This window comes from Aegilops tauschii, chromosome 1, assembly GCF_002575655.3.
Source record: "Aegilops tauschii subsp. strangulata cultivar AL8/78 chromosome 1, Aet v6.0, whole genome shotgun sequence".
NCBI classification, from domain to species: Eukaryota; Viridiplantae; Streptophyta; class Magnoliopsida; order Poales; family Poaceae; genus Aegilops; species Aegilops tauschii.
The window spans coordinates 275,386,115-275,405,212 of NC_053035.3; positions in this window are offsets into that span (position 1 = coordinate 275,386,115).

Sequence of the window (19,098 nt, forward strand, 5' to 3'; positions counted from 1 at the left end):
ACATTTTTTCGCGAAATACAGAGGCCTTTTCGGTGGGTCCCAGATGTCAGGTGGAGGAATCATTGTTTTGCGTGTAATAAAGAGGCATTTCCTTGCGTGCTGCCATGGACCCAGCTGTCAGCCTCTCCACGTACAGTCCACTTTAGATGCATGTCGGTCGTTGACCACGTTGACCATGCCGCGCCGAGAGCACCAGGGCGGTGGACGACGGTGAGGCCTAGGAAGGGAACGACACGGAGGCAGGGAAGACTCGACAGTTGTTTCCCAGGCGGAGGGGAGTACGACTGTACGAGGGTTTACTGGTTCGTCTGCTGTCGCCAGAGAATAACAGCAAGTGTGTGTGAGTAGAGGGATGGGTAGGCCAGCGATGGGAGTACGGTAGGGCGGTGAGGCCTGCGCGGCAGCACAGCCGGCCGCGGGGAGGAGAGAGCAGGCAGTCCCGCTGGCACTTGTTTGAGCGGCTGGAGCAGGAAGAGCAGAGATTGAAGAAGCACGACGGCCGTTGGATGGACATCCAACAGTCACTGCTTGTGCGTCAACCTTTTTTAGGAAAGCCTCAAATCTGTGGAAAACATCATACAGCCCATCTGCCATTATTTCTAATAATTTACAGCCCATTTGCTAATTCTTAAGGTTTTTTTGGAGCCCATATTCTTTTTGTTAGCATTACAACCCATATTGTGGCCACGGTTAAAAAATTATACGAAATTTTGCATATTTCGGTGCAGACCGAACTGTTTTTAATCCCGAAATTTCGAGTCACATTCAAACTGATTTTAAAAATAAATGTATATCAATATAAAATCCAACAAATTGTCCATGCATAAAAATCAATGCAATTTAAAATCTCGAAATGAAAAAAAAGAAATTTGAAACTAAATGCTGGTTTGATGTGTTTTAAAAATGTACAACCCATTTCTCATTACTGATAGGCCATTTTCTCGGCCAGCCGAATGAAGCTCTCCTCGTCGTGAAAGATTTACAGCCCAATAGGCCTAACAAAGTGACTTACTTGGCAAATCCCAAAAAAACTGGGATGTGGCCGTGGACCCACCTGTCAGCCTCTCCACGTACAGTACTCTTCCGATGGAAGTCGGTCGTTGACCACATTGACCACGCTGCGCCGAGAGCACCAAGGCGGTGGACGACGGCGAGGCCTAGGAAGGGGACGACGCGGAGCCGGGGAAGACGCGGCAGTGGATGCCCACGCGGAGAGGAGTACGAGGGTTCACTGGTTCGGCTGCGGTGTGAGGCTGCCGTCTCCGCAGAATAACAGGGGGTGTGGGTGAGTAGAGGGATGCCCTGGCCAGCGATGGGAGTAGTAGGGGGCGGTGAGGCCTCCGCGACATCATAGCCGGCCACGGGAGGCAGGAGCACGCGGCATGACCGGCGCTGGTTTGGGCGGCTCGAGCAAAAAGACTAGGGGTTGAAGAAGCACTACTGCCATTGGATGAACATCGTACGGTAACTGGAGCTAGAATCGGTCATATTGACTAAGTTGACAAAGCCCTCCGTCCCCGTCAACTTGGTAGGCCCACAAGTCAGCCTCCCACTATGCCGGGTTCCAGCTGGCAGGGGGAGTATTCATTTTTTTGTGCGTAAAAAGGAGGCACTTCCTTGCGTGCGAAGATAGCTGGTGGGTCCGACCTGTCAGCGGGGGGCACGTTTTTTCACGAAATACAGAGGCCCTTCTGGTGGGTCCCAGATGTCAGGTGGAGGAATCAAAGACTTGCGAAGGCGTACAGAACAAGCTAGTGTACCAGTAAAGAGACGTTGCTGAGTTTTAGAAAAAAGAGAGACGTGCTCTTGTAGCTGGTTCGAATCCAAACCTAGACTACGACTAGATATGGTGCTATGCTACTCTGCAAGTAATGAAACTGACATAGCCAACGTTCGCTTCTCCTCTTCTCTACTTACTCTGCCTAGCATCAGAAGCTCTGGCCGCAGCAACCATGTCCGCTGGCTGCTCGTCCACCTGCTCTTCAGCAGGCAACAACCAAATATGTGCCAAGTCGCCACCCGTAACATCGCCTGTGGGTCTCATCACACCCCCGCCAGCACGCGCACCGCAGCCGGTTGCTCATCGCAACCCGCTGCCGTTGGTGTGGTGCCACTGCTGCAAATCATGCAGAGTCATCTGTCGCGTCTAAACCACAATCCTCAACCCTGGCCGAGTCTTCTACAAATGCCCGAATCATGGGGTAATAATATGTTTAAGTGTTGTTCTGCTGCTTTCAGTTGCTGATTTTTTTAATAGTTTGGTTGATGATCTTCCAATTTGATTCGTGCAGAAAAGGGAAGATTCGTGTGATTTGTATTTCTGGGAAGTTACTGATGTGGAGGAGTGCAACTACGCTGATTATTTGGTTAGCCGAGGAATCCCAGTACCAGCGGGTTGGGGTGTTGGACAAGTAACTAAAGGAATGGCAGAAGAGGAAGATGCAGAGCAGAAGGTTAAAGATGCAGTTCCTCTGATCATGGCCAAGCAACAGCTGCTGAACGGCCTTGACAACAATGAGGAGATGAAAGAGCTTGTGAAGATAATGGGCAAAATTGATGTGCTCTATAGGATGATTGTCTCTTTATTTGAAGTGTATGTAGCACTCGTGATGTATTCAGTGGCTATGACATGAGCAATTTCCTGAAACTAGTAATGAATGAAACATGTGTAGCAGGCTGGGTGTAGTGTTGTGAACATCTAATTATTTCTATTAACGGAAATCAGGGGGTATCCCCTTTTGCTCATAAATAAATATATCGCAGATGCCCTTTTGGTAATAAATAAATAAATTAGTAGAGGCCCTGTCGGGTCAGCTTTGTTCTCATTCGAAGACGTCGAGAAAATTGCAGTCCAACAGCAAACTATGTCATCAAATTCAAGTTTCACAGCCAAATATGAGTACAACTAAACAACAATTTCATCATGTTTTAGTCGTCATACAATCACCAAACACAAATTAGCATACATAACAAGTGATGTTCTCACAAGAAAATACTAAACAACATGTTCATCAGGTTTCAGTTGTCATAGCAAACACAATTTCACATAGTAGATAAAAAACATCTTCTGACAGGCAAATACGACAAAACAATGTAATCATCATCCGCAGCAGCAGCGTCAACATCTTCGCCATGTGTATCAGTCTGAATCATAATTCCCCATGGTGTCATCTTCTTCTTCGTCCTCAACGTCCTCGAACGTTGGATTCTTCTTGATCAACTCTTGTATGTCCACAGCACGACAGGAAATCTTTTCGCCGGCGTCACTGACGTGATGGTTCTCAAAGATATTAGGAACATCTGTGTTATCTTGTACATCAGGAGCAGTGTAAGCATCATCTTGTTGTGCAACTTTGTTACACGAATTCCTCTGCTCAAACCTTTGCAATACTCTCCAGTCATCGCTATGTGCAAATGTGTCTTCCAAGAAAAATATCTGTGTTGCTTGATTTGCCAAAATAAAAGGCTCGTTGGTCTGGTACGCCGCCTTGACATTGATGGATTTGAAATAATCATCAGCTCTGGGTTTTGCGATCCTGGAAAACAGGTTATACCAACGACAACACAACAGAACCACACACCGATGATCCTCGAAACTGGAGATATACTGCAACTGAACAATGTCTGTTATGTTAGCATACATTTCAGTTGTCTCTTTGTCATACGTATGCGTGCTCATGATGGCACTGTTTTGTGTCTTCCTGCCTTCGTCTCGTGCAAGGGTGTTGTAGCGCATATCTCCAACAACGCAAGATTCATAATGTCTTACCCGAGTAGCAGGACCCATTGCTAGTGAGTAAAGGGCATCATCAACTGCCTGCCCATCCTCCCGCATCTTCTTAACCTATGGTTAGAAAATAGACAAGCTGATCATCTTATGTACTCAATATATTAAAAAAACTGACAGTGCAATTCAAAAGCTTACATGGCTCTTGAACCATTTCGCCAATCCTGCCATAACCAGTTTGTCAATGTTTCTTGGATTTTGCGGCAGTAACTCCTTTTTGTAGATGCTGCACAACATAGTGATCGCGTCAAACATCTAAATATATAAGAATGTGTTGCAAGTTTGGTAGATTACGATGTATAAGCTGCAATACTTAGCACTTACTTGATATAAGGTAGTATCTCAGGACAGTTATTCAACGCATACCAAACCATTTTGTCCAAATCGTTAGGTTTGTCCTCTTGTCGACTCTTCCCTATAACTCGAACAGAATAATCGAAAACATTGAGCCCGAGATTGTCTTCATCCACCTCTTTGCTAAGCTGATCAGTTGTTTCAATGTATTTTGAGCAGAATGTCAACGCTTCTGTAGCAATGTATGCCTCTGCAATGGAACCCTCGGGTCTAGCTCTGTTCCTAACATAGCCCTTGAAAGTGCCTAGCCGCCTTTCAATAGGGTACATCCAGCCATACTGTACGGGACCTCTAAGTAGTGCCTCATCAGGTAGATGAACAACCAAATGCACCATCACATCAAAGAAGGCTGGAGGATATATCTTCTCAAGGTCGCATAGGATAGTTGGTATCTTGTCTCTAAGACGCTCCAAACCGTCTATCCTGATATTTCTACTTCAGAGTTCCCTGAAGAATTGTCCCAACTCTGCAACTGCTCTGTATAAGTCAGGGCAGCCAAATCCTCTAAGGATAACAGGTAAAACCCTTTGAAGTAGGACGTGGCAGTCATGTGTTTTCAACCCTTGTACCTTGTTTCCATCTGCACTGACTCTCCTTTCAGGGTTGGAAGCAAATCCATGTGGGAATTTCACACGTGACAGGACCTCACAGAATTCTTTTCTTTTTACCTTGTCCAAGACGTACATAGCTGGTGCCATATCCTGTGGTTTACCTTCATCTTGCACCTGCAAATCCTGTCTGATACCCAAGTGTGCCAAATCAATCCTAGATTTTAAGGTATCTTTCGTCTTGCCTTCAATATTAAGAAGTGTGCCGATAATGCTGTCACATATAATTTTCTCGATGTGCATCACATCAAGATTATGCCGTAGATCCAAACTTTCCAATACTCCAAGTCCCACAAAGAATACTCGCGGGTAAACAATAATCTCTCTTCTGCCCTGCCACGCTTCCTTTTCTCGCTACCATTATCAGGATGGTTTCCTGGTGTAATATGCCTGACCTTGTCTAATTCCACTTGCAACTCATCGACTGTGAGCCTCTTTGGCGCATCACGGTTTTCATGCTTTGCATTGAACACATGTCTTCGGTATTTTATAGGATGTGGCTTGTCCTTGGCAAGGAAACGGCGGTGTCCAATGTAACAGATCTTGCTAAGTATTGCGTATGATAGCGGATTCCTGTCACAGCGAACACATGCATTGTAACCATGTGTCGTTCGCCCTGACATAGTGCCCAAAGCCGGATAATCATGGATGCACCAAATTATAATAGCACGCAGAAAGAAATCAGCTGGTGGGCTACTATATAGGTCTCGAGTGAGAACACCCCTCCATAGCTTTTGAAGTTCCTCCACAAGAGGCTCCATGAACAAATCAAAATCCTTTCCAGGACTTTTTGGACCTGGGATGAGCAAGGCCATCATGTAGTTTGATTCTTTGGTGCAGACATTTGGAGGCATGTTGTAAGGGATAACAAGCACTGGCCACATGCTATATGTGGCGCTCTGGTGGCCAAATGGGTTAAATCCATCTGAAGCTAAGCCAAGTCTAATGTTTCTCGGGTCAGCAGCAAACTTTTCGTGTTTCTGATTGAAGCTTTTCCACTCACTACCATGTCATGGATGGCTCATTACATTCTGATCTCTATACTCCTGGTTCCTAGAATGCCACAGTACATCATCTCTTGTTTCAGCGTCATGAAACAACCTCTACAATCTTGGTGTAATTGGAAAACGTCTCAGAACATTATGAGGAATCCTCACAACATCGCCATCTTTCCATCTTGATGATTTGCATTTCGGGCATTCACTTAAGTTGGCATAATCCTTCCGGAATAGAACACAATTATTCTTACAAACATGGATCATATCATATCCAATTCCAACTGCACGAAGGAAATTCTTCATTTTACTGTAGGTGTGTGGCAGCTCAGATGCATCTGGGAAAGCTTTGCGGAAAGCAGCCAACATCGCATCGAATGATTTGTTCGTCATCCGCTCAGATGTCTTCACCTGAAGAAAGGTGACCATAGCTGAGAATACTGATAGCTTATTTCCTGGGGTGACAACCACGTTGCATTGTTCCAACATGCGGGCCCACCATTTTTCTTCTGCAGGTGAAAGTTCACGGAATGCACGAGCATTTCGTAGCATTGTTTCAATGTTGGTAAAACTCACTGGCTCCGCCACCACCTCCTCCTCCTCCTCTTCCACCTGAGCATCAGGCAGATCAAGATGGTGATCTGTTGCTTCCACGTAGTCAATAACATTGACGTTCACAGCTTCACCATGATGAACCCACCTAGTATATGTGACCGACATCCCATACAAATGTAGATGATTTTGCACAGTTGACTGGGGTCTTGTAACTAAATTCATACAACTGCTACACGGGCAGAGCACATCTGATTTTGGACCATCGTACTCAGCTCTGATAAAGTTCATGAAGTTTTCAACCCCCTCGACATATGCAGCGGAGAATCTTCGAGCAGAAGTTATCCAAGTCATGTCCATCTGTTAGACATACAAATTAGTTCTTCTACTAGATACTACAAGAAAAACATATATGCTTTTTTATGAAGTCCAGAAGAAAATACCTAGGTCGATGTCTAAAGCTATGGCAAGATATTTGGACGAGCAGATCTAAGTAACGAAATATATGTAAAGCTAATTCAGCAAACAGATTTGAGTGCTAAATTATGGCAGGCTGTTTCAGCAGTCAATGAGGCCGAGCACACAGCCATCGAACTATCGAAGGCCATCGCAGCAACAAAGATCGAGTATAAAACGGTGTAGAGCTATTTCACCTAACAGATTGGCTACTAGACCATGGCAATCTACGTCACAATAAATATATGGCAGGATATTTTAGCAACTAATCGGCATTGGCATGCCATCTCAGCTAAGCAGATTGAGTGCAGAACAGGGCAAGGAAGCTTCTTAAGCAGAGCATATTGACTGTAAACTACTTCGGCAAACAGTGAGATTAACAGCGTTTATCAACTTACATTCAGCGCTACACCGACATGCACGGGGCCTCAGTCTAGAATGCGCGTACCGTGGGAGAAGCTCACCGCCGTGCGTCTCCACACGAACGTCGCCAGCGGTGGCGGCGCTGACCGCCGTGCGCCTCCACAAGAACGTCGCCAGCGGTGGCGGCGCGACTAGAGGACGACAGTCTACGAGAGCGTACTGTAGGAGCGAGAGGATCGTCGTGCGTCCCCTCGACGAACCGCGGTGCCAACGTATCGGCATGGCGGGGAGGGCGGCTTTGGCGGAGCGAATGGAGTGGAGGGGGACGGGGGGGAGGGGGTTTGGGGAATATTATTGGCGAGTTGGCCGAAGGGCGGTTGAATCTAGGATTTGGGGGGAATTTTTGGGTGTGGGGTGGATTTTTGCGTGGTGGGCGGGGGGAGTTTGGTGCATGGTCGGTTTCTCCAAGTGCAGTCCCACGTGTCAGTGAAGAGGCAAGCCGAAGCACGTTCCGTTTGTGTGAGCCGTGTGCAGGAGCTAACGTGTGTGGGGTGCAATGCAATCACGACAGGGGTGCTGTGAGTGTACCGCCTTTTTTCATTTTAAACTAGGTGCTTCGCCCCCTAAAAAAAACTTGTTGCTTCGCACGATCCATCGATACTACTACTAGTAATCTGGTAATCCCGACTAAAACGGTGCGGCCAGGTCTTTTCCCGCGCGATATGCTGGGAGGTTGGCTTAGTTGGGTTTTTTAGGACGAGTAATGCTACACCTACATATTCCCAGTTACGTAATTAACATAATGTGAAACGTGTGACCTGTTGATTGTAGATTGGGGGGAGGGAGGGGCCCACCACCATGAAAATCAGGGGAGGAGAGAGAGAGGCAATTTACGTTAACCCTTTCGTAGGTTCCCGTAGATGTAGAAAGATGTGAAATGCGTGAATGTGCATTTGCAGATAAGGCCTTCCCTCGTTCATCCTTTTCTCCCACAAGATCTTGATCTTCCGTGCAACGCACGGGCATCTTGCTAGTACTCCTACAATATACTATATTATTGTGAAAGTTCATATACACCGGCCGAGATTAATGGAAACACGGCAGAGTTTCATTACATTTTGAACTTTTATAGGACAGAAAAATAAAAGAAACCTGACCCTAAACCTATTCTACGGCGGCGACCGACATCCTCCATCTGCGATCTCCATGTACGGGGGCGGGGTTCAAGCCTCGTGAAGTGAAGGCGCGGTCTCCGGCGAGGAAAAGTAGAACACGGGAGATGGACCGGCCAGTTGGCACACCATGCCCTGCCGCCTCCCATGCCCTACTCATCCTCGGAGGAGTCCCCGACCTCGGTGGTGCCGGACGTTGGACGGCGGCAAGTAGGACGCGTGGCTGACGGTGCTCCCGTCGTCGGCCGCCAGCGTGGCCACCTCTTGTGCGGCGACTTGAGCGAGGGCGGCAACCTCGAGCTTCATTCCCGAAGACAAGCTCTCCCGCAGAGCGTTCGCGCTTGCGGTCATGGCGGATGTGGTGCCAGGTAGGAGGACGATGCGCTATGGTGTGGAGGTTAGCTGGGCGTTGCCGCTTTAAGTAGCGCATTCCGGTGAGGCCAAGCGTCCTGGTGCGTCATTAAGTTGCCGGAGTTGGTTCCTCGGTCACCGAGCCTCTTAACGACGGCATACGGATGGACGGCATGAATGCGGGCAGCTGGCGCCGGCTGGGAACGCACCGCGCGACGGTGCGAGGGACTAGGGTTTTTGGTGTGCCAGGGTAGTCAGCTGTGGTTGTGGCAACGTTGGAGATGCCCTTTGCTCACATGCAATCGACGAATGTCATTGAAAAAGCAAGACGACTCGGCATGGTCTCAGGTCCTGAGGATGCAGTTGGCCACGCTACACCACTCCACGGACGCATCTCGGCGCCCCGTGCATCCTCGACGAGCCGGGTGTTGGGGTGTGTTTTGATTGTGGCCAAAGTGAACCTTACCAAAATTTTGGTCATGACCGAAAGATTGGTCTTTGTTTGGATGGTTGCCATTTTTTTGGCATGCTAATGAACTCTAGCCAACTCTTCTTCATTTTTCTTGCCGATGTCGGCCAAATCATGGGCAAAAAAAACCTCAACCAAAATTTTGGCTACCCAATGCTTTGATGGGGCAACCTTGGGCACAAACCAAACATACTGTTGGTCGTGCCATAGCACTAATGCCACCCTCGGCACACTGAAACCGACCGTGTCTAGCGACGATGAGCGTGTCGCTCACCACGGTCGCCGTGTCCAAAGGCGGTGCTGGAGCTGCGCCACGTTGTTGCCCCCCACGACCCACATGAACGGTACGGTTGCCGGTGGCGAGGAGGTCATGGGCCAACTCCTCCATTGGACTAGTTTGCGCTACGTCATCCCGACAGGTGTGCCCCATATGTCGGTTTCCCTATTTTCCCAGCCATATTCGAGCGTCAGTGCTCTGCGTTGCGCATTAGGCCTTTCACTATGTAGGCCAAGCGAGACAACTTATTGTTTATTTGAGCCGTTCAAGTGTAATCATGTGGCGTTTGCTTATTTATCATTCCTCTCCAACCCTCTTCTCCATCGATCATGTCGCCCTCCGGTCGAGTCCATCCTCCCGCATGCCTCATTTGAACATTCCGCCGAGTATCATTTGCATGTGGGCCTAGACCATGCTTTTATTTCCAATGTTTATTTGTAATTTGTCCGACATGCATACAAACAAACAGTTCGTTTAAAGTTTCACTTTGCCTCCACTACGTGTCGCTTCGCGTCTTAGTTTTGACATCCCATTTGGTTCATGCCCCGACACATGTTTACGAGATCGATTGATGTTCAGAGATCAATTGCGTGTCGTGCAAGGAGATAAAGGTTTGGTCTGTTTTTATGATAGAAATGACCCGCCCGGGGGGGTGGTTGTGGGGATCAGAGGAAGTATATTGTACGTTCTCATAAGCGAAACGAACGTATTGTACCCACCCTAGTCCTCTTTCAATCGATCTCCAGACCCCGAGATGAAATCGAGAGAGAACGAGTGGGGGCATGTGTGATACCTAAGGCGGATTCAAAATTTTGAACCGGTGATCATAGCATCCGCAAATCATATATAAAGGGTATTCAATGTTCGTTTCATTTTTGAACGTACAATATACTCCCTCCTATCCTTTCTAGTTTACATATAAGTTTTATGTGTAGTCAAAGTATCTCTACTTTGATAAAAAAAAGTATCAACTTTCAACAACGCCCAATCAATATTGTTAGATTCGTATGTACAACTAGATTTTTACTCGAGATGGTTTCCAATTTGTTTCCAACCACGTGAATGTGCTTGTTCTCGCGCATGCTCTTCCTACTAGGATTTCGCCACGTATAGCCAGTCCAATAGTAACTTTTTTTAAGCTCCCTGTCCAATAGTACTAGTGGAGTACTGACAACATCTGTACTAGAGTATGCAGTGCTCATAGTTGTACTCCCTCCTTCCATTTATATAGGGCCTATGTGGAGGAGAGAGATGTGAAAAAGTAAGGGGAGTGAGCTCTCATGCAAGAGCCTAGCTATGTACGCATTCCTAGTTAAATACATACAATAAATATGAAGAAAGAGATGGAGAGGAGATGGAAAAAAGTACTAATACAATAGCCAACCTTATAATTTTTTTGCGGGAAATAGCCAACCTTATAGCCCACACTACTGTATGAGTGCATATAATAGATGATGGCTATAGATGACATGGCAGTTCCTTATAGCCATCGACTGGCTATATTATTAACCATGCTCTAATGCGTTTTTCAAAACCGCATTTGACTATTGACAAGATTAATAGTACATGAGATGTATAATGTGAAAATTATATCATTGGAAGCTCCTTTCACATACGTATCCCTGCCTTACCCTCCCTTCGGTCACTTACTGGCGGACCCCATGCTTGCTAGGCCCCGCATGTCAGTTACTCAATGGGTTCGGCCACGCCAGGTGATCCTCATCCGTAGTATACTCCCTCTATTTTTATTTACTCCACATAAAATGATGCGGGCGGGGGAGGGGGAGGGACGTCAGTTTGCTCTCAACTGCGGTCCCACAAGCGAGCGAAAACGCAAGACGAAGCGCGTTGCATTCGGTGAGCGACGTGGAGGGTCCAGCGTGCCGATCTGCAATGCGAACGCGACAAGAGCGATGTACAGTAAAAACCGATTGACCGGTCGTCACCGGAACCACTATTCACACCAGAACCTTCGCTGCTCGGCCTACGCCAGCCACTGCCCTAAAACCACACCTAATCTCCAGCCCCTTCCCCCACCTTTCGATCCCCTAGCCCGCATCAAGCGTCCCCTAGTTCCCCGGAAAGCCACGGTGCGCCGCAAGATCACGTACTGCAAGATGCTGACGCCAGAGCGCCGCGCAGAAATCGCAGCGGCGGTCGGCGCCAGAGACCTCCGTTCTCAAGCTCGCTTTGCGCCGGGCCAATCCCCGAGTTCTTTGGAGCCAAGCTACGAGGAGCAGGAAGCCGATCCAATGTTCATGGCGGAGGGCGCGGCGCAGAAGGCCCCCGATGGGTATGAGACGATGGACGTCGACTTCGTGTCGGCGTCCGAGTCCCCCATGGTGCAGGCGGACCAGCGGTTCAACCTGGCGATACTAAAGGAGGACCGGGAGGCAGAGGCTCAACTCGACGCGGAGCGCGCGCATGCCACTGCCATCGAGCTCTCCTGCAGGCGGAACCGGATGTCGTGGATGTGAACCGGGCGGCGTAGGCTCAACTTGAGGCGGAGCGCGTGGATGCCGCTGCCATCGAGGCCCTCCTGCAGGCAGAACCGGACGTCCTAGACTTGAATAGGGCGGCAGAGGCTCAACTCGACGCGGAGCGCGCAAATGCCACTCTCATCGAGGCCCTCCTGCAGGCAGAACCAGACGTCCTAGACTTGAACAGGGTGGCGGAGGCTCGACTCGACGCGGAGCGCGCGGATGCCGCTGGCATCAAGGCCCTCCTGCAAGCGGAACCGGACGTCCTCGACTTGAACCGGGCGGTGCTCTCGTCCGTGCAGAGCTCCCGCACGCTCTGCGTGAACGAGTAGCCGGAGGCCGAGGACAACCACGGTGCGGAGACACACGTCGGCAGCTATGGCTGGTTCGCGCCTGCAGCCAAAGACGACGAGGCCGTCTCGTTCCACGAGCAGTGATAGTTTTTCTTTATGTTGTTGTTTTTATGGATCTTTTGCTGTGTAAAAACATATATTTTTATGCAAGTCGCCTGACTTGGGTCAGGCTACCATTTCAGGCGGTTGGATGAATATCCTACGTCTCCTAACCCTTCTTCCTCACCTCTTCTTCTTCCCCAACAGACCACCGCACGGGCCGTACAGATAGTCCCCAACATGCGGTTGGATAAACATACTCTATGAACGAAAATTATGTGTCAGCGGTAGGATGGCTGAGTTTGGTTTGTTCACGTGCGATAGCATGTGTCAGTGATAGTGCGTTCCCTTGGTTGGGTTTGCGGCGTGCAGGAGCGACTGTGCATGTGAGGGTGCGGTGCGACCGCGGCGTGCAGGAGCGACCGTGTGAGGGTGCGATGCGACCGCGACAGCCGTGCGCAAGTGTACCTCCTTTTCATTTTGAAAACTTTAGGCAAGCTTGGCAAAAATGTGTGGCGAAGTATGGCAATGCAAGGCCTAGACCCAAACAGGATAAGTACGTAGTACTACGTACTAGGAGTACTAGTGTTAAAAAAGAAAGGCGGGGTTTTCCTTCGCGGGATTAATCGATACAAATCCTCGTTTCACATGTCAATTAATGCGTATTTTTTTCTCCAAAGCCCAAAGAGCTAACCATCTCACTCCTCATCGTTTGATTAATGCAGCGCCATGCAAACCAACCTTCTCACTTCCGCATGCATGCAAGGGATATTAATGGCCTTGGTTGCTAGTACGAGGCAAACCCCATCAATTTTGCCTCGATTAGTGTTAGTGGTCTTTTGCAAATTGTAATTTTGATATACTGGCCTTGTGTACAAAAAAATGGAGGTAGTAACTATATTTGACTTCCTTCCCCATTGCGGTGACATCGACGATATCTCGAACGTTGTGGTTTGGCGAAGTGCGTTCGACGGAGAACACCATTGAGGGAGACCACGGTAAGTCATTCGCAAGTGACGCTTGCAAGCCGAGAAAACCGCCTTATTTGCATCCAGGAAGTCCGTTGAACCAAAGGACGCGTAAATGTACTAGTACTACTCGTACACAATAGCGTCGTCCGTCCATCTTAGTGCGGTGAGATGGTTTCTCGAAGAAGACGATGGAGAAGAGGAGTCAGCGAAGAGTGAAATGATGGTTGCTTCGTCCGTGCTTTGTGATTTGATGCCTCAGTGCTTTGTGATTTGTGATAGAAGGGACAGGGGAGTTGAATCTGTCCTCTATACTGTACATGCGTCCAAGCACGGGAGAAAGAGGAGAGACGTTGCATTTTTCTATTCCTTCAATCAATCAATCAGGGAGCTTCGGTTCCATCCTTTTGGCTTTGGCAACACCGTCCACAATGGTTCCCACGATGCCAAAAGCTATTTTCACATTTGGCTACACATTGTGGATGCCCTTAACCGCACCACTTGGTTTTGCTCCTGTGTGTTATCTATACAAATCTCAATTATATTGATCTAAAAAATTATAGAATCAAGATTAGTAAAAATGAGGTGATTTTGCCACGCGGATGGCGGGGGAGGTTTCTTATTTTTAGAGGACGTTGTCCTGGCGGTTTGCTAACATGCGGTCCCACGTGTCAGTGCTTTACCAAGCCGATCCGCTTCCCACATGAGGCAAAACAATGGCAGAAGCAACACGTGGTTACCTTGAAGAAGATGAGGGAGAAGCGGATTCAGCAACGAGTGAAATGATGGTTGCTTCGTCCCTCCAACTTCTTTTTTTAGCATTATTACTTCGTCCCTCCAGCTTAACTGCGGGAAAGGTGAAACTTTGTGATTTGACGCCTCATTGCTCATTACTACGTCGGCGCCATGACTGGGTGCTTCACCCCAGCTGCTCTGCACTGTATTCCGGTATGGCACGTGGACCGGGTAGCTTGATGTCCCACATGTCGGCGAAAAGGACTAGAAGATTTATGAAAGTGAGCGCTCCACTCTTACGACGGAGGAGTACACGACACGACGGCCAAGTGAACTATCACTTGTACTGTATATAGTACTATAGTTTTGCTGTTTCGCACGATCCATCGATACAAACCCGATTAAACAGGAAAGGGCGGGATTTTTCCCGCGCGGTATATGATACTAGCCATACATTTCAAAGGCAAGTTTAATGTATGCAAACTAAATAATTAAGTAACAATATGATATCTAGTAAAACTAAAAAACACATATGATTTATTGTGTTAGAGTGTAGTAGTAGTGTTATATTGCATAGTTGTTAGATGTAACATGCGAGAACGTGTAGAGATATAGTTTTGGAGGGCCTACAGAGAGAAAAGCGTATTACGTTCACCGAACTTCAGAACAAGCTGATTACAGTCACTATATGCATTTTGTGGTGATTATACGGTCACTTGCTCATGGTTCAGCATCGGATTGCACTCTGTTGACCGGCTAAATAGTCTGGATGGCGCCATGTTGACTAGTTAAATTGACCACGTTCCTTGTGGGTCCCACCTGTCAGTTCGCGTAGGGAAAAGGTCAGATAAACACAAATTTACACAGGTGCGACAAGACTCCACCCCGTGCATGGGAATCACCTAGTTGTGTATGTGTCTGTCAGGGCCTAATGTGTGCGCATGCACGTGTAGGTTGAGCACTTTAGCATGAGAGTGTGTGTTGGTTGTGTGGTGTACTGGTGTGTGCATGCATGCATGCATGCGTGTGTGCGTGTGAGTGTTGCATGTGTGCGTGGCTGCGTGTGTACGTGTGAGTGTTGCGTGCATGCGTGGGTGCATGTGTTCGTGTGAGTGTTGCGTGCATGCAGTTCGTGTGCATGCGTGCGTGTGTGTGTATAATCACCACACCAGCTCCTGTGTGTTAAAACAGACGGCTCAGCATACCAATACAAGGCCACCTTGTCCGTTGTGCCTGCGGTCATGACTTCGAACCACCGTCCAATATTTTTTTGTCGTTTGTTTTCATTCTTACTAGCAAGATGCCCGTGCGTTGCACGTAACATCAAGATGCATTTGTATGACTAGTTTATCTTGTGAGAGAAAAGGATGAACGAGGGAAGGCCTTATTTGAAAATGTGGAGAGGTGTGTGGGTACCTTTTTGCAAAATTGTCATAGTTCCTTTCCTATCCGTCAGATATAAATCAGACGGCCTGTATTGCAGGATGGCAGGCACACCATCATCACCAACTCTGTTTTTTATAAGAGTGTATTTTACCCCTACTCTTAAAAATCATAGTCGGTGATGATCGTGTTCCTGCCATCCTGCAATATAGGCCGTCCTATCTATATCTGACGGATAGGAAGGAAACTATGGCAATTTTGCAAAAAGATACCCACACCCCTCTCCACACTTGCAAATAAGGCCTTCCCTTGTTCATCCTTTTCTCCCACAAGATAAACTACTCATACAAATACATCTTGATGTTCCGTGCAACGCATGGGCATCTTGCTAGTATTTTATAAGAGTGTAGATGTAGAGTCGATACAAGCAGACAGGTGGGCCCGATGGCAGTGAGATAATGTGATGCAACACTAGAGGTGCCACGTGGAGCATTTAACTGGTCAACTAGTCGTGTCCTGAGCAAATGCAGAGTTGTACGGTGAGCCCGTGACTGTATAATAACCACAAAATGTAAATGGTGATCGTAATGAGTGGATTCTGAAGTTCAATGTACGTATCGTGCTTTCACTTCAAATACAATGATCGTCACTGTATATATCGCGCGAGAGAGATGAAACATGCGTGAATGTGCTGGGGGCTTACTTTTAGAGGACCTGGAGATAGTTTGTGTGCGTACGTGAAAGGGGCGTAGAGGGGGGTATGGGATGGAGAGAGAGATGCTCTTCGTTTATCTTTATTATGACTAACTTTATATATAGTATAAAAATATACAAATTCATAGTGCGAAATAAATATCATTGTGGGCACCATGCAATGCAAGCGTTCATACTCCTCCATATAACTTTGTAATGTTGTATATATTTGTAGAAATTCTAAAATATTTTTTTGGCCACACTTTATTCAAATGGAATGTTGTATGCGAAATAAACGTGAAGAGAGGGCTTTTTAGATCAATGGGGTATGTGATGTAACATGTGCGAATGTGTAGTTGATGCATTTGGCAGGGCCTAGAGAGGTATGTGTGTGTATTACGTATTCGAGAGAGGCATGGGTAGAGGGGCCGGCGGGGGGGGGGGGGGCGTGGGAGAGATAGCACGAGAAATGAGAGTGGTCTAGAGAGAGAGAGAGACGAATATGACGTCACGGCGAGAGATTCCCTTGAGTGTGTATATGCAAGGGGGGAGTGGATACAGGCACCAGGAGAATATATTTTTTGTGTGTGGTGTCTGTGTTGGTATGTGTGGGTGTGAGAAGATAACGAGACGTGGGGGCAGAGGGTGTGTCACCGCGTGAGGTTCGGTGGGTCGAGGTGAGGCCCTTCGTTCGGTTCCATCCTGCGCCACATTGGTCGGCCCGTGACGCATTTAGGGAGACCCGTGGATGACTAGTCGTACAAGACAAAGATAGCATAATTGTGAAGGACTCTATGTCCCCTGACAAAGCCGGCTAGGATTTGTAACCCTAGGTTCTCGGACTAAGGTAACCCCTTTATCTCTGATATTACTATTCATCCAACCTAACTTTAAGGGCCATCGTTCAGAATGCTCTGCTAGAATCATAATCGTCGATTAGGAAGAGAGGTGTGAGACAATGTGTGAGAGACATGCCTAAAGATAATGTGTGTACAGGAGACACGTAGGCAGGTCTATGTATATAGAAAGGGTCGATGGGGATTGTGCGTGTGTATGCTTGCGAGAGGAAGAGTGCTTGTGATAAAGGTTAGTGAAAACCGTCGTAAATGGTTACGAGAGGGAGGGAGGGTTATATCGAGAGCATGTGTGCGAGAAAGACACCTCGGGAGAGAGTGTGTGAGCATGTGTGAGAAACCACCGATGGACAGTGAAACTACACGTACAAGACTACTGTACACATTGATTAAAGATATAAATTGTATCCAAATATTAGGATCGGATCATTATATTTGCAATTCGCGTAAGGAACGGTCATTGATCCATCAGACATCTAGATTCTATCGAATTTGAGCATGTCTATGTTATTATCCGACACAATTGATCCACATAGTTAGTATTTTGAACTCCAGACAATGCATCGCTTTAGCAATCGAATATAAACGTGAGTATAGTTCATGTTGTGTGCGTAAAGCACATTATACATTATGAAAGTTACACAATGAACATTATAAATAGCTACCGATGAACTAGCATACATTTGAATTCAACTTAAGGTGGTTTAAAAAAATCGAATTCAACATGAAGTCCATTCAATTATTTGAATTTGATATCATGGAATTTGTAAATCATACCTAAATTATGGGGGCACCAATCTTTGCTCTGATTTTGTACATAACAGCATATGTAGTCGTGTACAAACTAGATTCAAATTGAGCTCCTCCATTCCAAAATAATCGTAGTTATAGGATTTTCAAGTGTCAAAATTTCAAAAAGAAGCGGATAATTTAATGAGGTTTTCAAACATACAAGGTCAAATTTAACGTTATCTATTTAGGTCAATCCTCAAAGCTCAAGAGTACTCTAAACGTGAATGCTTGTGTTTCAAAATTTCGAAAGAAGCGCCAAAAGAGCCTCTACTCGCCCGAAACCGCGTGAGACCAATGTTTGGTAGTACAAGGAAATTACTTTTCTAATAACTCCGACCCGTGAAACCTACCGGCCCGACGTCCAAAGGTCTAAACCGGGGTAGGTTTGTAGCTTCATCTAGACGCCACGCAACCGCCTCCGAAAAACATTCATACACAATGGCCGCTAAAGCACACATGCACGCGGCCGAAATCGCTCCCGCCCACTATTTGGGACCCCTGGGATTACCATCCTAACCCCGACCCGTAGTAGGTCCGAAATTTAAGAGGGGGGCAAAGTTTGTACTTCCCCAAATTTCAAACAAGCGCGTCCCATCTTCTGTTCAAAAAAGCCAAAAACAAGCGCGTCCCAGACCGAAACAAGGTTCTCCCCCTCCCCCCGCCCACCCGTCTGATTCCCCATTCGTACTTCGTGGGCGCAAAAACTACCTCTCCACCAGCCGCAAAACCCCGGCGTCCACCGTCCGCCACCCCATTCCACCCATCAACCGCCGCCCTCCTCCATCATGCCGGAGCCGATACCCCGACGTCGTCATCCACCGCAACCTCAACTGCAACGCCCTCCACGACTAGTAGTTGAAGCCGAGGCCGAGCCGTCTGTACCCGAGCCAGTTCAACCACGCCGTCCTGTGCCTCGCCGCTGCCGCTCCAACTTCGCCACCCTCCACCACACCGGAGCTGTTCCTACTATGCCATCCTTCGCCGCCTCGGATCTGCTTCCACTCCGCCGACATACGGCCACGGCAACACAGTCAACAATTTGGCCATGGGTTCATCCAAGCCTGCACCCTCCTCCAGAACATCGATTTCCCTGGCAAAAAGAAGAAGATCGGCGCGACATGTGGAGGCGACCACACCGGCAACCGAAAATGGTACTCCTCTTCCCTTATTCGTGCAAATCTTACGTGTCTGCTTGCACAGTATTCATCCCAGAGAAGACACTAGTTGACCGCTTCTTGATACTAGATGTTCCTAGTAACTCGCGATGCACAAGGTTTCTCCTCATATACTATGTCACCTTAGCTAGGGGTCCGTCGCCCCCCTGAATTTCAATTCCTGGTCAGTTGATTCCCAATTAACGGAAGCATTCCCCGGCGTAACAAGCGCTAGTCCGCCTATTACGCCGGGGAAGCAGCGC